General features: G+C 42.3%; 1 long non-coding RNA gene across 1 annotated transcript in view; it reads right to left on the bottom strand.

Annotated features, from left to right (window-relative positions):
- Positions 1-665: 665 nt before the first annotated feature.
- Positions 666-18207, bottom strand: part of LOC117285205 — a 57555-nt gene continuing 40013 nt past the window's right edge. The window contains exons 2-3 of the long non-coding RNA XR_004516178.1: positions 3000-3116; positions 666-2311 (exon numbers count right to left, since the gene is read on the bottom strand). This is a non-coding gene — a long non-coding RNA (uncharacterized LOC117285205). The remainder of the gene's footprint in view (positions 2312-2999; positions 3117-18207) is intronic.

Consider the following 18207-nt stretch of genomic DNA (forward strand, 5'->3'; position numbering starts at 1 on the left):
CTCTTTCTTTTGGGAAGGATGTAGGCGAAAGTTTGAAATGTGTGACTTTTTATTTTCTCTCATAATTTGCTGTTTCTAGGAAGAGGAAAGGACACAGTACATTAGAGGACAAGAATGTGAAAATCAAAGAAGTTTTCAGCATATTTGAGCTTGATTCTAGAGGATGAGTTGAAATGTTATCAGCTTCCAGAGGGGACGAGGAAGAAAAAACAAACTGAAAAGAAGATTGAGTTTTACCTATTGAGACTTTGCTCAAATGTAGAAGTGAACACAGCACTCAAACTACTTTGTGTTTTTCTATTGCTTGTATTACCCTCTTGGATTTTGAAAGATTTCAATTTACACAGAACCGGCTAGGGGAGTAATTTCGTTTACAATTTCTCTCTTCCAATCTTTTCAAGAGAAAAATATTAGAGGAAGGTTTTCTATCATGAGAGTTAACATTTTTTCCATGTGCTACGTAGTTAATGAAAATGATCCAATGGTTTTGCAAACTTTTTTCCTGACCTTGGGCAAATAGAAAGACATTTGAAAACAGCAATGTTGTGTCTCTTTAGGTCTGAATTAAAACAAATAAATTGATCTTTCAGGAAACATAACTTTATTTTCAAGGTGCAATAATCAGTAGAGGTACATCATTATAGAACAATAAATAATATCTCCCTTCCCTTCATTTTGGGGCTTCAGTGTTCTACAAAGTTCCCTTGTATCTGGGAGTCTTTTCCATTCATTTCACCCCACGATGTTTGATTTTGACTTTAAGTTTTTTGCAGAAGTTCCCTTGTATTGAAGTACTCAGAGTACACTTTCTGTAATAAGAGCTTTCTTCAATTTCTATCACAAATTTCAGATGGAGATCTGTTGATATGTCTGACATAAGTTGTGGGGAGATCAGAGAGTTCCTGGGGGAGAAGCTTTACAAAAATCAGGCACACTCCCGACAGGAGGAGAATAAATAGTTCTGGGGGAAAATGTATAATTAAATGTTAAGTCTGAGCTGAGAAAACTGGGTTGGGAGGAGCTCTTTAGTTTGGTCAGAGGAGAGGGGGGAGTAAAATGTATCCAAGATCCTCTCTCCAAGAAATAGACTATTTGAAACTTACAATTAAAATGTTTCAGGTTGTTACATTTTATCCAACTAAACCACAAGCTAGAGCTTGAGTAAATTTTCAAACACTGGGCAGGAGTCTGTCCTCCTTTAAGTGGGAAAAACTTATGCCCACTAGCTTCATATTCGCAATTTTTATCTGCACCGCTCCTTCCTCAACTACAGTCAGAGGAGATTGTTCGCACGTTTGCATAGATTCTTTTAAGGAGGGGGGGATCTGTCATTTATTTTTAAGTGTATGCATAGTGCCGGAAGTATTGCTTGCAGAAAACTTTCTAGTTTAATGAGCTCAATTGAGCTAAAATCCTTCAAGGAAACGAAATTTGTCAGGAGTCTTGCTTTTGAAATTATTAATTCCATCTCTAGGTGAGGATGGGGATGAACCTGGAGCACAGGGCTGCTCTCCATTCTTTCTGCCTGCATTTCCCTAGGTAACTGTCCCCACCCAAGCTGAACCGCCCCCGCATTCCTGCAATCTGCGTTTCCACTGGAGGGGGGGTGCTGATTTTGAGGTCCAGTCACTCTCACAGACCAAGCTGTTTTTGAGTGGCCAAAGGTGAGGGAGGACGAGTTCCCCACTCTACAAAATCAGCTGACCAGAGAAATCCTAAAGAGCTGGGGCTGCGGGCGGGGTGGGGGGGCTTCTCAGAGAGTCCCACGGAGTTCCGCATGTCGCAGAAAACCTGCATCTCGGGAGTGACCGTATTCTCTCCTGTTTTAACTTAGGTGAGAAGAGGGAAACTCAGAGAGAAAATAAGACAGTTCCAGAAAATCTTGGGGGAGGTTTATTTGAGAAGGGACCTTGGTTGTCTAGGCGCACGCCTGTTCTCGGAGATGCAGAAAGAAAACGGAGCCTTTGAGGACGGGAAATGCGGTTTCCTGTCTGCGGATAACCGAAAATACAAAGTAGCAAGTGCTGGGCTCAGGAGTGGGCTGGCACCTGCTGAGGGACCCCTTACAGCCCGGGGACACGGGAGGACGGGAGCTCGGACTGCAGAGCGGGACAGCGCTGCGGGGTCCCCGGGCTGCAGAGGGGGACAGTGCCACGGGGTCCCCAGGCCTGGCCGCAGACTGCAACTCGGTCCTCACACCTCTCATTTGAAGCCAGTCTTCGCTCTGTCGTCCAGACATCTCCAGCATTTTTTATTCCACGCGCCGCTCCTTCTGAGGAGTTCTCCGAGTCTCTCTGCAGCTTGTCATAACCTGTAATAAAATGCCCTTTCTGTCGGGAGTTTAAGTCCAGAGGGCAGCGAGCTATTTTCAGCTGACAGCCGAGAAAGGGAGCCACGGCGGCCTCCCTTTTGTCCGCCTCGGGCTTTAACTCCTGCGGGACCGTCTGGGAGATCGCTCTGGAAGCAGCCCGCAGGCCGGGGAGCCCAGCACCCCTAACTAAGCAGCGGGCCGGGGCCTCCTCCCTGCAGCCTAGGCGGCGGCGGTGGGGGTCTCGGCCTGGGCCTCGGGGCTGCAGACAGCCCTCAAGAACGGGACCCTGTGCTCACTGGCCTCGGAGGGAGAGGAGCAGAACAGGATGGAGGAAAACAGAAAGACGCTGAGGTCCCACCGGCCAACACCCCGGGAGCTTTTCAGACATAGTTATTAAACTGGTCCGAACTAATTTCCTTAATTAGTCAAATCCATTTTACAATTATTTCCCATCAACTTGGAAAAAAAAACAAGATTTGTTCACCACTCTCGGTCCTGGCAGCGCAGGTTAAGAGCTAATGAGATTGTGCCTGGTGTCACATGGGTCGGAAGGGGCAACCCTGAAAGAGCCCTCGAGGTAGGGGTCCCCAAGGCCACCCTCACCCCGGCGCACAGCCTCAGCCTGACCCCCTCCTGAACCACTCACAGTGTGCATTTAGAAAACACCTCACCCCTATTTTCCTCTCACCTGGTCGACCCCCAGGGAAGCCACCTTAGAATACCGAGTGGGTGCCAGAGCCAGTTTTGTTTTGTTTTGTTTTGTCGACAGTTTGTGACGGAAGGAAAGGATTGCTTGTGATATCACCTGCACAGGGGGAGAATTAGGGAGGAGGGAAGGGAAGACAGGTGACTGGGATAAGAGAACCAAACGGGAGTGTTCATTGCTGCTTTGTTGACATCCAGTTTTGTTCCTGGTGGATTTGCTCTAAGGACCCCTTATGGAGCCAGTGTCCTGTCTCCTCCTGGCCACTAGGTTTCTATGCCCCATCCAGAACTCTCCTTCCAGGCTCTCCAAACTGGGAGGGAGTACCAAATTGTTCTCAGCCACTGAAGGAAACCGTCCCACTCTCCTGGAGTGCCACCCTGCCTTCTCAGCAGGTCGCCCAGCGATAAGGCAGCAGTGCCTGACTCAGACACACCGAGCCTCCCCTCCCCCATCCCTGACCCACTTCACATGCCCTGCTCACTTCTTGGTGGCCTGGGAAGCTGGTAAAATCTTTACAACGAGACTTTCAAGACCCAATCTATATTGTGCTGCCTAAAGGAAACCAGCTGAACTCTACAGGTGATTTTTTTTCTGGAAAGTAGAAGTGTCATAACTGTGACAAGACAAAGTAGAAAGATCCCATTTGAGGACACCCGTTACTTGATATTCCTGCACATAGGAGACCATTGTGTTCAGGTTGTTTAAAAAAAAAAAAAAAAAAAAAAAAAAAAAAAAAAAAAAAAAAAAAAAAAAAAAAAAAAAAAAAAAAAAAAAAAAAAAAAAAAAAAAAAAAAAAAAAAAAAAAAAAAAAAAAAAAAAAAAAAAAAAGCACTTGTGTCCTCTATATCAGAAGGTGCTGGAGGGACATAGTAGGGAGACATTTTATACCTAGGAAAATGAAAACAGCAGAAGCTTTTTATCCCCCAAAGAAAATAACAGAAGGGAAAAATTGAAGAAACACAGAGAAATGTGCTTGCTTCTGAGCAATCAAGTTAGGAATACTGTACTGCATTGTTTAATGCAATCCTCCTGTCTCTTTTATTTTATTTCTTAAGGTTGATTTATGGGTCTCAGGAAAGGATCTTAAGGTGGGCAAAAAAGCAGTGCTAGGTTGCCATCAGTTCAGTGGGTGCCGATGACTGTGAAGGTGATTAGTTCTGTCTCCTTTAATGTCCAGGAAAGCCAGAGTCTTTCTCCCTTGTGAGTCCTACTTCTGTAGAAACCTTGTTCATTTGAAACACTGGTCAGAAATACTTAGGGCATGTGTGAGATCTCCGTGCTGATAGTCTCCTTCTCCCCAGTTGGCTCATAGACTCTATTCAAAAGCAAGCTATTTGGGGACATGTAAAAGCCAGTAAATTTCCTGATGTACAAAAGAAAATGGTCCTTTCTGCCCACTGCCTATTTCCACTCAAAAGTGAATAATGCCCCAGTTACCACCAGCCTGACTTGATTTATCTTGGTTAATAGGATTAACGTGTCAGCCTCTCTCAAGAATCTCCAAATGCATATCCGGAGTGTCGCTGACTTGCGGGTGTCTTTTTTCCTTTCTGAGGGGCATAGTGACGCACCTAGGAGCAGAGGGCCTTTGTCCAGGGGGAGCAGGCAGACTATCTGTCTCCAGTGAAATAAGGCGTGTTATGGCCACCTTTGCCAAGACTCCATGCCAGAACCCAGTCACTATAAAATAATTGTGTCACTACCTCACCAGTTCCCTGTCCATGTTTCATTTATCTTTTGACTGTAATTGAATGGTTGAAAAGCAAAAATGTAGACAAATTCCAGCTGTATTGAGATCTGTTTCTTCCTCCACTACCTCGGCCCATCATTAGATACTTTCCCTCTCTGTGCAGGAGGTCAGAGTTTATAAATATAAATTGCATTTTGCATTACTTCTAGATGAGTGAAGCTGTCAAAGCAATAATATGAGCTTTCAGTCCCACATTCTACCACTTCTTTCCCATTTTTTGGCCGGGAGGTCATGTGCAAATTGAACGTGACAACCCAGAAGACATGTCCAACAGACTCATATTGTTACCCGGATCAGCCGCCTGCTTCATAACAGCATTAAACCCACATTAGTCCCCAGCCTCGGCCAGGCAGGAGCTCTAAACCCAGGACCCGAGCTTCTCAGAAAGTTCATTTCATGGTACCATTTCATTTAAAAGTAGTAGGCAGCACTGACCTAAAATATTTTTCACCCAAGATTCAAGAGGATGTCATATTGAAAATATCGGGGCAGTTTCTAAATAGGACAAAGAACAAACATCAAGATAAAGTGTCCAAGTGCTCTGTAAAACACACACACAATGGGGCAGGAGATATATATCTATATCTATATAGATATATATCTAGATATAGAAATCTATATAGATATAGATATATATCTAGATCTAGATGTAGATATATTCAACAATCCAATAGTGATGTGGTTAGAAATAACTGCCATTGTTATTCTGACAATGAAGCCACCTGAAAATGTGGACTGACCTTGTACTCTTATTAGCGAGTACTTCACAGTGTTGTTTTGGAAACCCAATTGTGTGGTTAAAAAAAAAAAGTCAAATCTTAGCAGCTTATTATCACCATCATCAAATGGTAGTCCTTCTCAAACTACACTGAGAACCTCAGAAACCTTCATCAGTTTCAAGGGAGCCAAAGGGCTTGGAGGATGGGTAATTGTCTATGGATGTGACCCATTTGTGTCTCGCCCAGATTGCAGTTAATGGAGAACTGTTGTTCTCTGACAGGGTGTTTGATGGTTTCTAGGAAATGAGTGGCTGTTTTCATTCCTGTTCCAAATGGACAGGTGTCTACATCAGAATTGGCAACCTGGTTGGCAGACTCAAAGAGTGGCCAATGAGCAAATTGTTTATGGAGAATCAACTTCCCTCCCTCCCGAGATGGCTGTGCACACGTGCAAGCGCTGGCCGTGGGCAGGAGGAGACAGAGATGCTGGAGGCAGAAAGATTGATGCAGGTCCAGGGAGCACAAAGAGCAGAAGCCTTTGGGTTCCAGTTGGAGCCATATGCAAGGGGACCTCTTCCGGAGCTCATCTGGGGCTTACACACTTGGTGTTCAACGTGCACAAGTGAAAGTTACTTAATCTTCCAAGCACGCCCACATCACTCGCAACAAATAAAGCAAATTAAGCCGAAGGTCTTCTACACTTTGTTGCATTAGCAATTTTTTTTAAGTGTCCTTTTCATCCTTTGGAGGGAACTGAGTGTGCTTACTTCCAGGATGTGAAAAGTGGTAAGTGTAAGACTCACACCTGTGAATTCAAAGCAGGAAGTCCCTCTGGTCTTCAGTGAACCGTCACATTTTAACACATAATACCTAAGGAGGACCAGCAGATATATCAAAGTATTTAATTCTCCTTTCACTTTTACACATAATCCTCACAATCTAGTTAGTCATGCTGATTCTTACTTGCTGGGTGTTATTAAAAAAGCAGTGAATAAGACATATGTTTAAGGAAAAAACAATTATACTATGCCAGCATCTGATATCCTTTTATTTTCTAGCCTCTATCAAATTTGTTTTACCTTTTAGAGAATGTTAATAGTAATAATAACAAAACACCCTCTGAGTAGGAAACTGAAGCAGGTGTTATTGTTGATAGGGAGATTAACACTGAATTTGGGGCAAATTTTACCAGATATCTAGAGTTATTAGGAATATCTCATTTTTCAAATTTAAAAATTTTTAGTCTTCCAGTCACAGTACGATTTTTCTCCTTTGTCTTAACATTTGGCTTTTCTCTCTTGTCTTAATATTTGTATTCTCATCTCTACCTTTTTTATTTACTTTTACTCCACTCTAGGGCCAGGGATTTAGCTCAGTGGTTGGGTGGCCTGCCTCACAAGTGCAAGGACCTGAGTTCGATCCCCAGTACCAAACAAAACAAAACAAAACTTTTACTCCACTGTATTTCCAGGAATTATGGTAATGAAAACCAAAGGTCTTTCAGTGAGGCTACTTCCTGCGCTCTCTGACCTTGAGTACTGCATTAACTCTCTAGGCCCCAGTTTCTTCACTTGTGAAGTGGGACATTAATAACCCTTACTTTACAAACTCACTTGAAGATTCATAAAATACCATATTTTCCACATTCCAGCAACAGAGTGAGTTCTCCAAGTTAAGCAACACCATTCCTTCTGCTGCTGCTGCAGAAGATGGCATTGTGACCCGCTAAATGGCAACACCTTGGTCTTCATCTGGGAAGCAGCAATCACAATACCCCCACCCCAGCACTTGGGCTGAACCAGGGGCAGCACCAGTTTGAGCCTAGCCGGAGGAACCTAGTGATTTATTTAGCAAGACTCAGTCTTCAGATTCTTAAAAAATTAAAAGAAGGGACAGGGAGCATTCACTGTGAGAAGGAAATCTAACTTTTGAGAGTTCTAGATGGCCGTTCTTTATACCAGGATCTAGAGGTTTAGCTGAGTACAGCATGGCGTGAATGAAGGCAAAGTTGAGAGGGATGCCTAGTGAGTCTCTTTTGTCTTGTGACAATCACTCATCCCTCAGTATCACATAAATAAATGCAGACCTCCGAGTGACGGGTGAGAAATCTCAGCAGGGTTGGGCGGGAGTAGACATCCAAAATTCACCCCTGCTCCAGGAGAAAACACGTCTTACACTGATCCAGAAACATGCCTTGGAATCCGCAGGATGGAGAGAGTTCAATGGAACATTTGTTTCCTTACTGATATAATTAATTTACTAATAGAAAGAGTATCAAAACTCCCTAGAGTCTGTATTGAGGGATAAACTCTGACACCATTTAAAGAGTCACTGTGCAGACTTCCGGAGGTCAGCCACCCCTAGCAACTGCAGAAGAGTGAGGCACATCTCCAAAAGCTAATAAAGCCTAGGAAGGAGTCCACAGTTATGGCTCCTTGGAATAGAACAAAATAGAAATGGAAGATTCCATTCTTAAGCCATTTTTGAGCAACCCACCTGAACAAAGTTCTTGACCGACCTGGCTGATTTTGTGATTCTGTATTTAAAACCAAACGTTCAGTAACAGTTTAGATAGAAAAACAGGTTGTTCATATCATTCTCAATTGTATCAAATTTAGGGCATGTGTGGGTGCATGTTCCAAAGCTGTTAACACTGTCTGGTGATATTTAAAACTTCTCATGTCTTTAGTACAGTGAAAAAAAAAAGTGGTTTATTGCATCTCTCTAGACATAACTATTGCATTCTGTCAAAGTAAATTGCATTTGGTGAAAATTAAGATGTAGGCAAAGAGAAGTGAGGCTTCTACCCTGTCACCACTGAAGACCCACACAGCCAAGTGTTTGGCATTCGCCTGTTATCTGCTTTTGTGACCAAAGGGAGCTGCCCAGATGACAGGCTCACAGATGGAGGCCTTGGATGATTAATGGCATCTACCAGGCCTGGTAGTAAGGATGCAGGAATTGATGGCAAATATGAGTGAGCCCTTTTGTGCTCTTGGTTTAGTATTCTTGCCAAGGTTTGAGGAGTATCAGGAAGAATTCCAGCCCTGTTCTTTGCTGGAAAATCTGAAGGTGTCCTTCTTGCATTCTTGAGAATCACTTGCCAAGACCAAACCTTCACTTTGGAGCCAGCCACAGCACCTTCCTAACTAACCCATCAAAGTAGCACTCGCTCTTTCTTCCTCCCCGCATCTCTCCCTCTCTCTCTCCCTTTGTGCCCATGTCCTTACCTTCTATCTCTCCCTTTCTGCTGTGCACTGTCTCGCCTTAGTGACCAGAGTGAGCTCCCCATGGAGTGTCTGAGGAATGAACGCAAGTGCACAGTGCTGAGAAGAGAAACTGCTGGCAGGGTGAAGACCTGCAGCAGCTCTGATCCATGCCTTTTGGGTGGACCCCACCGCTTCCTTCCCAAGTGTGTCTTCTCAGCACACAGCTCCTACTGCATCAGGGACACAGGACACAAAGACTGCAGCCCTGAAAATGGTTCAAGTGCAAGATTGTGCAAAAAACTGATGATTCTTTCTTTTGGTGCCTTTTTATGTTGTTTTGTGTTGTTGCTGGCGATTGAACCCAAGGCTGCATGCTTACTAAACATGTTTTCTACCAGTGAGCTATACTCCAAGCTCCACTGTTTAAATTTTTAAATTTATTTTAAATATACAAAGGAGACAGTTACATGTTTTTTTATTTAAAAAATTATTTTGTTTTGAAGAACCAATAGAAGCATGCATAAAGAAGAAAGAGTTGACAACTGTTCTTCTAGTACTGTCTCCTAATCCCTGCCAGCCAAGCTCTCTAGTGTTTTTTACAGAGGCATTACTTAGGGCCTGAGGCATAGCTCAATGGTAGAGCAAATGCTTAATATGTATAAAGCCCTAGATTCTATCCCCAGTATGGCAATAGGGGCACACCCATAATCCTAGTTACTTGGGAGGCTGAGGCAGAGCGATCACAAATTTGAGCCCAATCAGGGAAATTCAGGAATCTGTGTCTCAGAATAAAATAAAACTGCAGGGATGTAGTTCAGTTGTAGAGCACTTGTCTATCATGTGGTTCAATTCACAATATTGTAAATAAATCTATCTATTTATCTATCTATCTTAGCAGTCAAGAAAAAAAAGTAAGTCCAAAGTACAGAGAGTTCCCATATATTCCGCAACCAGTTTTTCCTACTATGAACATTTTACATTAGAGTGTTACACTTGATGAGGCCATATCAATACACTATTAATAATGGAAGTCTGTAGTTTACATTGCATTCATTCTTGGTGTGGTACATTCTATGGGTTTTGACCAAGGAATAATGAGATATATCCACCATTACAGTACCATACAGAGTACTTCCACAGCTCTAAAAATTTATCCATGTTCTGCTAATGTATCCTCCCTTCCCCTCCCTAAAAAAAACATGTAAATTACTGATCTTCTTCCTGTCCCTGTAGCCTTGCCTATTTGAAAATGTTGGGCCAGGGATTTAGCTCAATGGTTCTACCACCTGCCTCACAAATTCAAGGACCCAGGTTTGATCCCTGGTACCAAAAAAAGAGAAAGAAAGAAAAGAAAATATTATAGTTGGAATCATACAGCATGTAGCCTTTTTGGACCAGGTCTTTCATTTAGAAATATGCATTTAAGATTCCTTCATGACTTTTCATGGCTTCCTAGCTCATTTCTTTTCATTATGGAAAACATTGACTATCTGGATGTACTACACTTTCATCTATTGAAGGTCATCTTCTTTGGTCACACATTTTCACAATTATGAATACAGCTACTATAAATGTTCATGTATAGGTCTCTTTGCCAAGACAAATTTTCAGTCCATTGGGTAAATACCAAGTAGCCTGACTGCTGAATCATAAAGTCAGAGCATGTTTAGCTTTGTAATAAACCTCCAAACTGGCTTCCTACTCAGTACCTTTGCTGGTGGTTTTAATGAACATATTGCATGCACAGCAGATGCTTAGCAAGGATGAAGACCCAGGTCCTGGCCTGGGTACTGGCAGCCACCGAGGCAAGAGCTGTCTTCATCAGGAGGATCTCAGGTCATCTAAGAACATGGACTTGGCCGTGCTACAGGATCTCTCTTTACTTGGCAGTTGACTTGTTCTGTGACCTCTGGGGAACTATTTAACCTGTCTCTGCTTCATTTTCTTCCACCATAATTATACTTGGTAACACCCAGACACTAGAGTTCCCAGAATTACCTGAGATATTCCATTCGTGTCTCCCCACAGTACTTGGTACAAGTAAGTGCTCAATAAACGTTAGCCATTTTCACATCTTATTATAGAAACAAGCATCTCTACAGCCACACATCAAAGAGCCAGTACATTTTTAAGGAAAGAGTTTGCATGACCGTGCATTCCAGAGCACTAATGACAGCAGAAATTAATACACTGTGAAGTCTGGTGAGAAAAGAAAAATGCATATGAGCTAAAAACGAAGAAAACAAAACTGGAAGAGAAACCTCACTAAGTGAATTTGCCTCTTCCTCCCACATCCTGGCCTATGGAATAAATTCCTTCCTCTACTCTCAGCCCTAGGTCCTTATTAGTAGCTGGCTAGTATAGAATCCTTTCGGGTGAGTCCAGAAGTATGAAATACTCTCTCCCTGGTGGCCTGCCAAAGTCTGCTCCGCAAACACCTAGGCGAACCGGTGCGGGCACACGGTGAGCAGCCTTCTACCCCTGAGGGCCTGACTGAAGCTCCTGTTTTTCCTCTTCTCAGACGCTCCACAGGCACGTGGGAGGAGGGTGGTATTAAGCAATCCACAGGGGGATTTTTTTTGTTTTTAAGTTTTGAGCAGTTCTTGCATGATGACATAATGATAAGCGTCGTCGATGAAAACTAAAAACGCCCTGCAGCTGTATCTTCTGCATATTGCATTTTGGAAATTAAACTAAAAACAAATTCTCTCCTGTGCATTCCTAATTAATAATATATGCCTCCCTTCCCACCGTACCAGCACACCAGAGGGAATGGAAGCATCGGAGTGTGTCTAGCAGCTGATTTATCCTCATGCTATCAAATAACTAGTTTTCCTGTTTTAACCACGCGAGTAGGGTTTGAGAGTCATGAGGTCCGAGCGCACGGAATTTTTTCAAACTAAGAGTAAACAATGAAACCTGATAACTTAATGCAGGGTGAATGACTAGAAGGCAGGAGCTCACTCATGTGAGTAGAATCTGTACTGATATCACATAACACTGAGGATATAGTTAGATCAAACTATGGTTTAATAACTGGATCTAAAATGCGCTGCAAAGCTCAGAATCCTGCTTAAGAATCACAGACAAGGTGAGCACGAAAAGTTGAACCTCGGGAGAGGCAGCTCTACCGGAGTTCCCGAAAAAGATAGCCACAGACAGAATTTAGGATTGTCCAGCCCCTCAGTCCTGAGGTAAAGAGCAGATAAAGGGCCAGGGATCAGACTAGGTGGAATCTGTCTTGCGTGCCTCCCTCGACTCAGCGATCCTCCACCCTTTGGCACCAGGCACTGGTTTTGTAGAAGCCACTTTTTCCACGGGTGGGGGTGGGCCTGGTTTAAGGGTGTCTCAGAGGAGCCTACAACTTAGATCCCTGGCATACACGGTGCACAGCAGGGTTCACGCTCAGCTCTGCTGGGACATCCGGCCCACCGGAGGCTAAGCTCGGGAGGTAATGGGAGTGGGGGGCGGTATAAACACCAACGCTGCTTTGCCTGCTCCTTGCTTCCCTCCCACTCATCCCCTGCTGTGCTGCCCAGGACGGGCCCTTGGTCCAGGGGTTGGCAGATGTCTGCCCTCAAGTGTCTACGACCATTCCCAGTACTGTTAATAAAGTCGTGAGAAAAGGAACTGGAAGATTTAACCCAAAGCTAGATCTCCCACTCCAAGTTTGCTTTGGATGCGCTAGGGCCCAGGGAAGTCCCTCTGCTTTTCTGGAACTGAGAAGTCCAGCAAATCTGAATAATGATTCACAGCACGGAATCCAGATTCAGACACTGGACATGGGGTCTTGGCTCTGCTTGCAAGCTCTATAGCCCTCTATCACCAGTTCTCTGACCCTCAGTGTTCTGGGCTCTAGAATAGAAATAATAGGACTATTCCTCCACTAGCTACTTAGGGTTATACCAACTAATAGTGCTGAGCAATTCCTTACCCTTTGTTGTTATTGAGCTTTTCTTATCATCATTGCTATTCTGAGCCAACTACTCCCATTACAGAATATTTTTTTATCTGAAGCAGGAAATGGCCAGGGAAGGGGTTTATAGCAGAGTCCAGGCGTGGACACTGGGGCTGGGTATTTCAGCATCCTCTGATGACACCAGCCGTGCTGAGTCAGCCATTTAATTCTCTTTTGAGGCCTTTTTCCTCTGCAGGAGGCTCCAGGAGTGTATAAAGATACAGGTGATCGCAGTGTTATCCCTCCCTAACAGAAAGACTCCAAGCTGTCCAGTTAAAGTTGCTTTTATGTAAAATTCCCTTCTAAACCAAACACTTCTTCACAGTAAAAGGTGGGCTTTTTAATTCTGAACGTATGCACATATTATCCTATCCCTTGTCCCCCTTAAAAACACATTTAGTCATTTAGTAATATAACTTCAGTTTCCAGTCTCTTAAAATATGATCTGCAAACTGTTTTAAAATATGAATGAGCAAAAAGTTGTGCTCTATATGCCCCTTGAAGCAAACAGCATTCCAAAAATTTAGGAATATATTTGCCTTAAGCATGAAGCTATAACTGAATATCATTTATTCCTCTGAATCTAAAAAAAAATAATCTGTCTGCCACTGTAAAGACTTGATTGAGTCGTGGCTATTTGGAAACCCAGCACACAATCTTTGCTATGACTTTATTTGCGTATGTGTGGTAATAAAAAGGTTTGAGGAACTAGCGTCCACAGCGGTAAAGTGCTTGCCTATCATGGGCAAGACCCTATATTCGATCCTCAGTTCCACAGGGAAAAAAAATGGAAGCCAAAACCTGCAGGATAGTATACAAACCTACTCTGATTCCTCCGATCAAGCTCTAGAATGTATTCTGACATTTCCAAAAGAGCATCAAGGCCTCCAGTATTTCTCCTAACCATTTCCTTTGTGAGGCGAAGTGACAACAAAAACACCCTAGGAAGTTCGGCCGATGGGTAGACAAGATTACCCGTGGTCATGTCCGTGAAGCTGGGAAGTCGAAATGATTTGGCAGGATTTAGAGTGATTTGGGAGAAGATGGGCCCAGACTGTGTCCCCTGTGGGTAGCCGGTCAGGCCTTCGTGAGTAACACAGACCAAGTCTGCTGAGGCCTTTCCAGCGCATTTTCTTTACTACTCAAGCCAAATGGCCTCTAGTCTGCATTCAGCCATGGAGATGGTGTTGGAGCACGAGTCAAGGGGACTGAGACTTTTATCTCCAGGTATCTTTCCATATCAATAGAAGGTGTGTACAGGGATTATGCCCCTAATCATTAATTTCATCTTATTGGCAACACAGTGACCCTCCCCCGGGGTAGAAAATCTGGGTGAATTTTTATGACTTCTGTTGCTTTGACTACCAAAAAGTTTGGGGACTAGTGTTAGAAATATTGAGTATCTGAAAAAAATGTTTGCCATGATATCTCTAAATTGTAGTGCTTGATGCTGAATAGAAGACCCTTAAAGAGAAAAAGAATTAAAAGAATCATACCACAGTGATCTGTGCACACGCACGTTTATAGAGGCAGTTTGAAATAGCTAAAACTTGGAAACAGCCCAAGTGCCCATCGACAGGAGACTGAATAGATAAGATGTGGTTTTTCTATAAAATGGAATACTACTCAGCCATAAAGAATGAGAAACTAGACAGATTTATAGCTAAGTGGATGCACATTGAGGCCATACTCTGAAGTGAAATTAATAAGTCACACATGTAAATACTGAATAGTTTTTCTGGTGTGAAAAACTAAAAGTATAAATAAGGATCAAAATATATAATTGATTTTGTGTAATAGGAAGAAAAGGTCTAAAAGAGTAGAGCAAGTGGGAGGGGTAGGGGAAAGGTAAGAAGAGAAAAGTAAAAATATGGAAACAATTTCTTTGTAAACGTGGAAGGGTGGAGGGGCTGAAGGGAGGGCTGGGGAATGGGGACAGAGTAAGAGCCAAGATACACCATGTAAAGGTACAAGACCCCAATGATGAATGCAAATGTACTGTATAACTAAAATGTACCAATAAACTTAATAAAGATAAAAAAAGAAAAGAAAACCCCCTCACCACTTGGGGACTGAGCCACGCTGACAGTTCTCGAACATGGTGGCCTCCACTGCAGCCAGCCAACAGCCCTAACTGCCCGCATTACATACTCGGGTCTGTATTTAGAAGAAGGGTGACGGGAATGCAAATGTCACATATGTCATTGAATTTCCAACATTCTTGTCTTTTAAATTCTATACATACTACAAGATGTTTTATTATAACGATTCCAACTCTGTCTAATCATTATTACTTTTAGGAAAAAGAAAAGTTTTTATCTTTTTGGCCCTACTGGAGATCACTGGGCAAGAACTGTAACACTGGGCTGTATCCCTCACCAGACCTTACTCACACCCTAGCTCAGTAACTCTCTATAAGCACTAGCATTTGTTTTATTTTCAAAACAACAGCCTGTACTCCAAGCCATGATGATCTCACTAGAGAAATCTCCACCTAGACTGCTGCCCTCCAGCCCTAATGGACTTCCTTCAGCTCCTCTGTTATTGGCTGTTTGTACTTTGTGGATGATTTTTCTTTCTCCTAACTCCCTTGGCCCATACCTACCCATCCTTTATGTGTTGGTTTCAAAATAATTTCCCATAGGAAACTCAAAAACCTCTCACCTATGATCAGTGCTCCTGTTTGTGCTCTCCTCATTCTTTATGATTACTTCTATTTTAATGTATTTTTGTTTGCTTGATCCTACTTTGCAAGGTCAAGACTAACTGTCGTGCTATTGTATCATGGTATCTGCCTCAATATGCACACATGGTGGAAGCTCAGTAATCTTTAATAAATGTAAAAGAAGGCAGAGGATGAAGGTAGGAAGGAAGAAATGGGAAAAAGGATAAGACTGAAGGAAACAAAAAAAGCAGACAGCAAGAGCATTTGAACCATAGGTTTTATTTTGTATGTTTGCTTGTTGTTTGGCAGGGTGTGTTTGTGTGTGTGTGTGTGTGTGTGTGTGTGTGTGCATGCACACACTCCATAAATTCAGTTATATTTCAAAGCTTAATTTACTTCATAAGCACAAAGTTTCAGGTTTCTCTCAAGTGCATCTCACTAAATAAATGACAAAATATGTTTTCTTAAAATATAATTTTTAGGGCCAGGATTTAGCTCAGTGGTACTGCTGCCTGCCTTACAAGTACAAAGTCCTCAGTTCCATCCCCAGTAACCCCCGCCAAAAAGATATAATTTTTATTTAAAATTTGAAAAATCTTATAAAAGTTTTCTTAATTTATCAAGTAATTCCATCTTGATATTGTAAAATGAATTAAATGGAGATGCTAAAAATATTATTTATGGGTTAAAGGGAGAAGAGCAATATTTGGGGAAAATCTGGGAATAATGTGGTATTTAGATAGCTAAATGTTTTTTGTTTATTTTATTAAAACTAATTCTTGAGGTATTCATTTATTTAATAAAATATATGTGCATTCTATTTCATAAAATGATTTATTCCAAGTGATGTGGAAATTAGAACAAAGATGTGCCAAAGTTCCTTTCACAACTTTCTCATGGAATAAAAAGTATCTCAGCCAAGGCTGAGGGTGTAGCTCATTGGTCGAGCACTTTCCTGGCACATGTGAAGCCCTAGGTTCAATTCCCAGCACTGCAGAAAATACATACACACCTACATACAAATGTCCTCAGCTACAGAATGCTGTAAGGGGGTAATACTGCACTGTACATAGGGAAGCACTAGATAGAGGTCTTTCAAAGGAAATTTTCCATTTCATTTGATGAATTACCCATTTTTGTCCAGAGCAATCAAGTGCGTATAACACAATAGCATTGTGGGGGAGAATAATGTACATTCATTTGGATTATCATCTTTATCTCTCACTGCCACACCTGAAGAAATGTAGTGCAGAGACAGCTGAGTTCCAGGGTACGGCAAGAAAAGTGAGTGGTGGATAGATTTGCTCATGATGGGAGATTTCAAAAGTTAGAATTACTAACTCTGGACTAGACAATAAGAGAGATTTACTTAGGCATTAAAGATAGGTACTAGGCAGTAAAACTGATAGATCCTTATTCCATTGTCCCATAAGAGGCTGGACCACTCAGAGAAGTTAATGCTAAGGAAATTTAAGGCAAGTATAGGAAATATTTTTTTTCACCCGCTGGAATTCATGGTGAGGAATTTGCTGCCGCCAGCAGTCATAAAATCAATCACTGGGTTGGATTTTTCAAAGGGGCAGGATAACGTATGACCTGCTCTTCTGTCTAGTTGGGGAGGAGAGAGGCAATCAATTCGCCTGCTGCTAGAAGATCACAGCTGATTACAAGTGGAGTCAGAGCAAGGATGTCTCCCACCCTTGATCAGGATAATTAAGAAGTGTTTGCCCAAGGAAGACGGTGGAAATGGGATCTGAGGAGCAGATGATGTGGCTCCATAAAACAGTTGTTTGAAACAAAAAGAACACAAAAAATAAATTCCCGGAACGAATAAATGGTATTCCTAAAATCTTTTTTACACAAGCAAATTTTTTCCTTCCAATACAATATGAGGTAATTTTTGGCTTTGTTCTGTTTCATTTTGTGTTTGGAGAATTGGAGGATAAATCCAGGTCTTTTGTGCTAGGAAACATTTCCATCACTTTTTTAATTTAAATTTTTTTTTCCTTGGGGAGAAGGGACAGGGTCTTCCCCAGTTGCTAAGTTGCTATCCTCCTGCCTCAGCCTCCCAAAGCACTGGGATTACAGGTGTGCACCATCATGCCCAGCTGACACGATATTTTTAATTTTTAATCTGATTCCCCCTCCAACCAGTATTCTGAGTACATTTGTCAAATTTGAGAAAAGTTATTGTGATGGCAATTTTCCTACTACAGGAGAGTAGAGCTCAGTTGAAAAGTGAGCAAGTTGCAAATATTAACAAAGCGATGGTAGTTTTGAGGTTGTCATGTTGAGTGTCAGTAATAAAGCCCTTTGATAAAATCATCTCTGTTTAAATTCAGCCTTTCCATTGCCTTCCCCCATCTTACATTTTTGTTTTCCTTCTTGAAAATGTGATACAGTTTCCAAGACTTCACTTTATGCTTTGGCAGATGCATCAAAGGCCACAGTGCACCCTCGGCCCTCTAATGCGTGGGCTTCTGAAAGAGAGACTAAAATGGGCGTGTCAGATATGGGGACAAAAGGGTGTCACACGGTTTACTAAAAAGGGAAATTTTGCTGTCAAAGAATTACACAACAAAATAAAATCCTGAATAATTCAAGATAAAATCTTGCCTTTGAATTTCAGAGGGGGCAGGTGCTGAAAGGGCAAAGAAAAATGCACCACCCCTAGAGTACCATCTAGGAAGTCTCATTGACTTTAAGGGACGATGACCAGTCCCATGACAAATGACTACAACTTACAATAGTCCCTATAATTTGGGGTTTAAGAACCCCCTTTTCCCCCCTGGTGCTGGGGATCAACTCCAGGGCCTCATGCATCATAGCAAGTGCTATACAAGTAGTCCCCACCCTTTTCTTATGAGTATGTTTCATTTAAATATTGTC

Source organism: Fukomys damarensis, unplaced genomic scaffold (assembly GCF_012274545.1).
Source record: "Fukomys damarensis isolate Sample0158 unplaced genomic scaffold, DMR_v1.0_HiC HiC_scaffold_7, whole genome shotgun sequence".
In the NCBI taxonomy this organism is placed as follows: domain Eukaryota; kingdom Metazoa; phylum Chordata; class Mammalia; order Rodentia; family Bathyergidae; genus Fukomys; species Fukomys damarensis.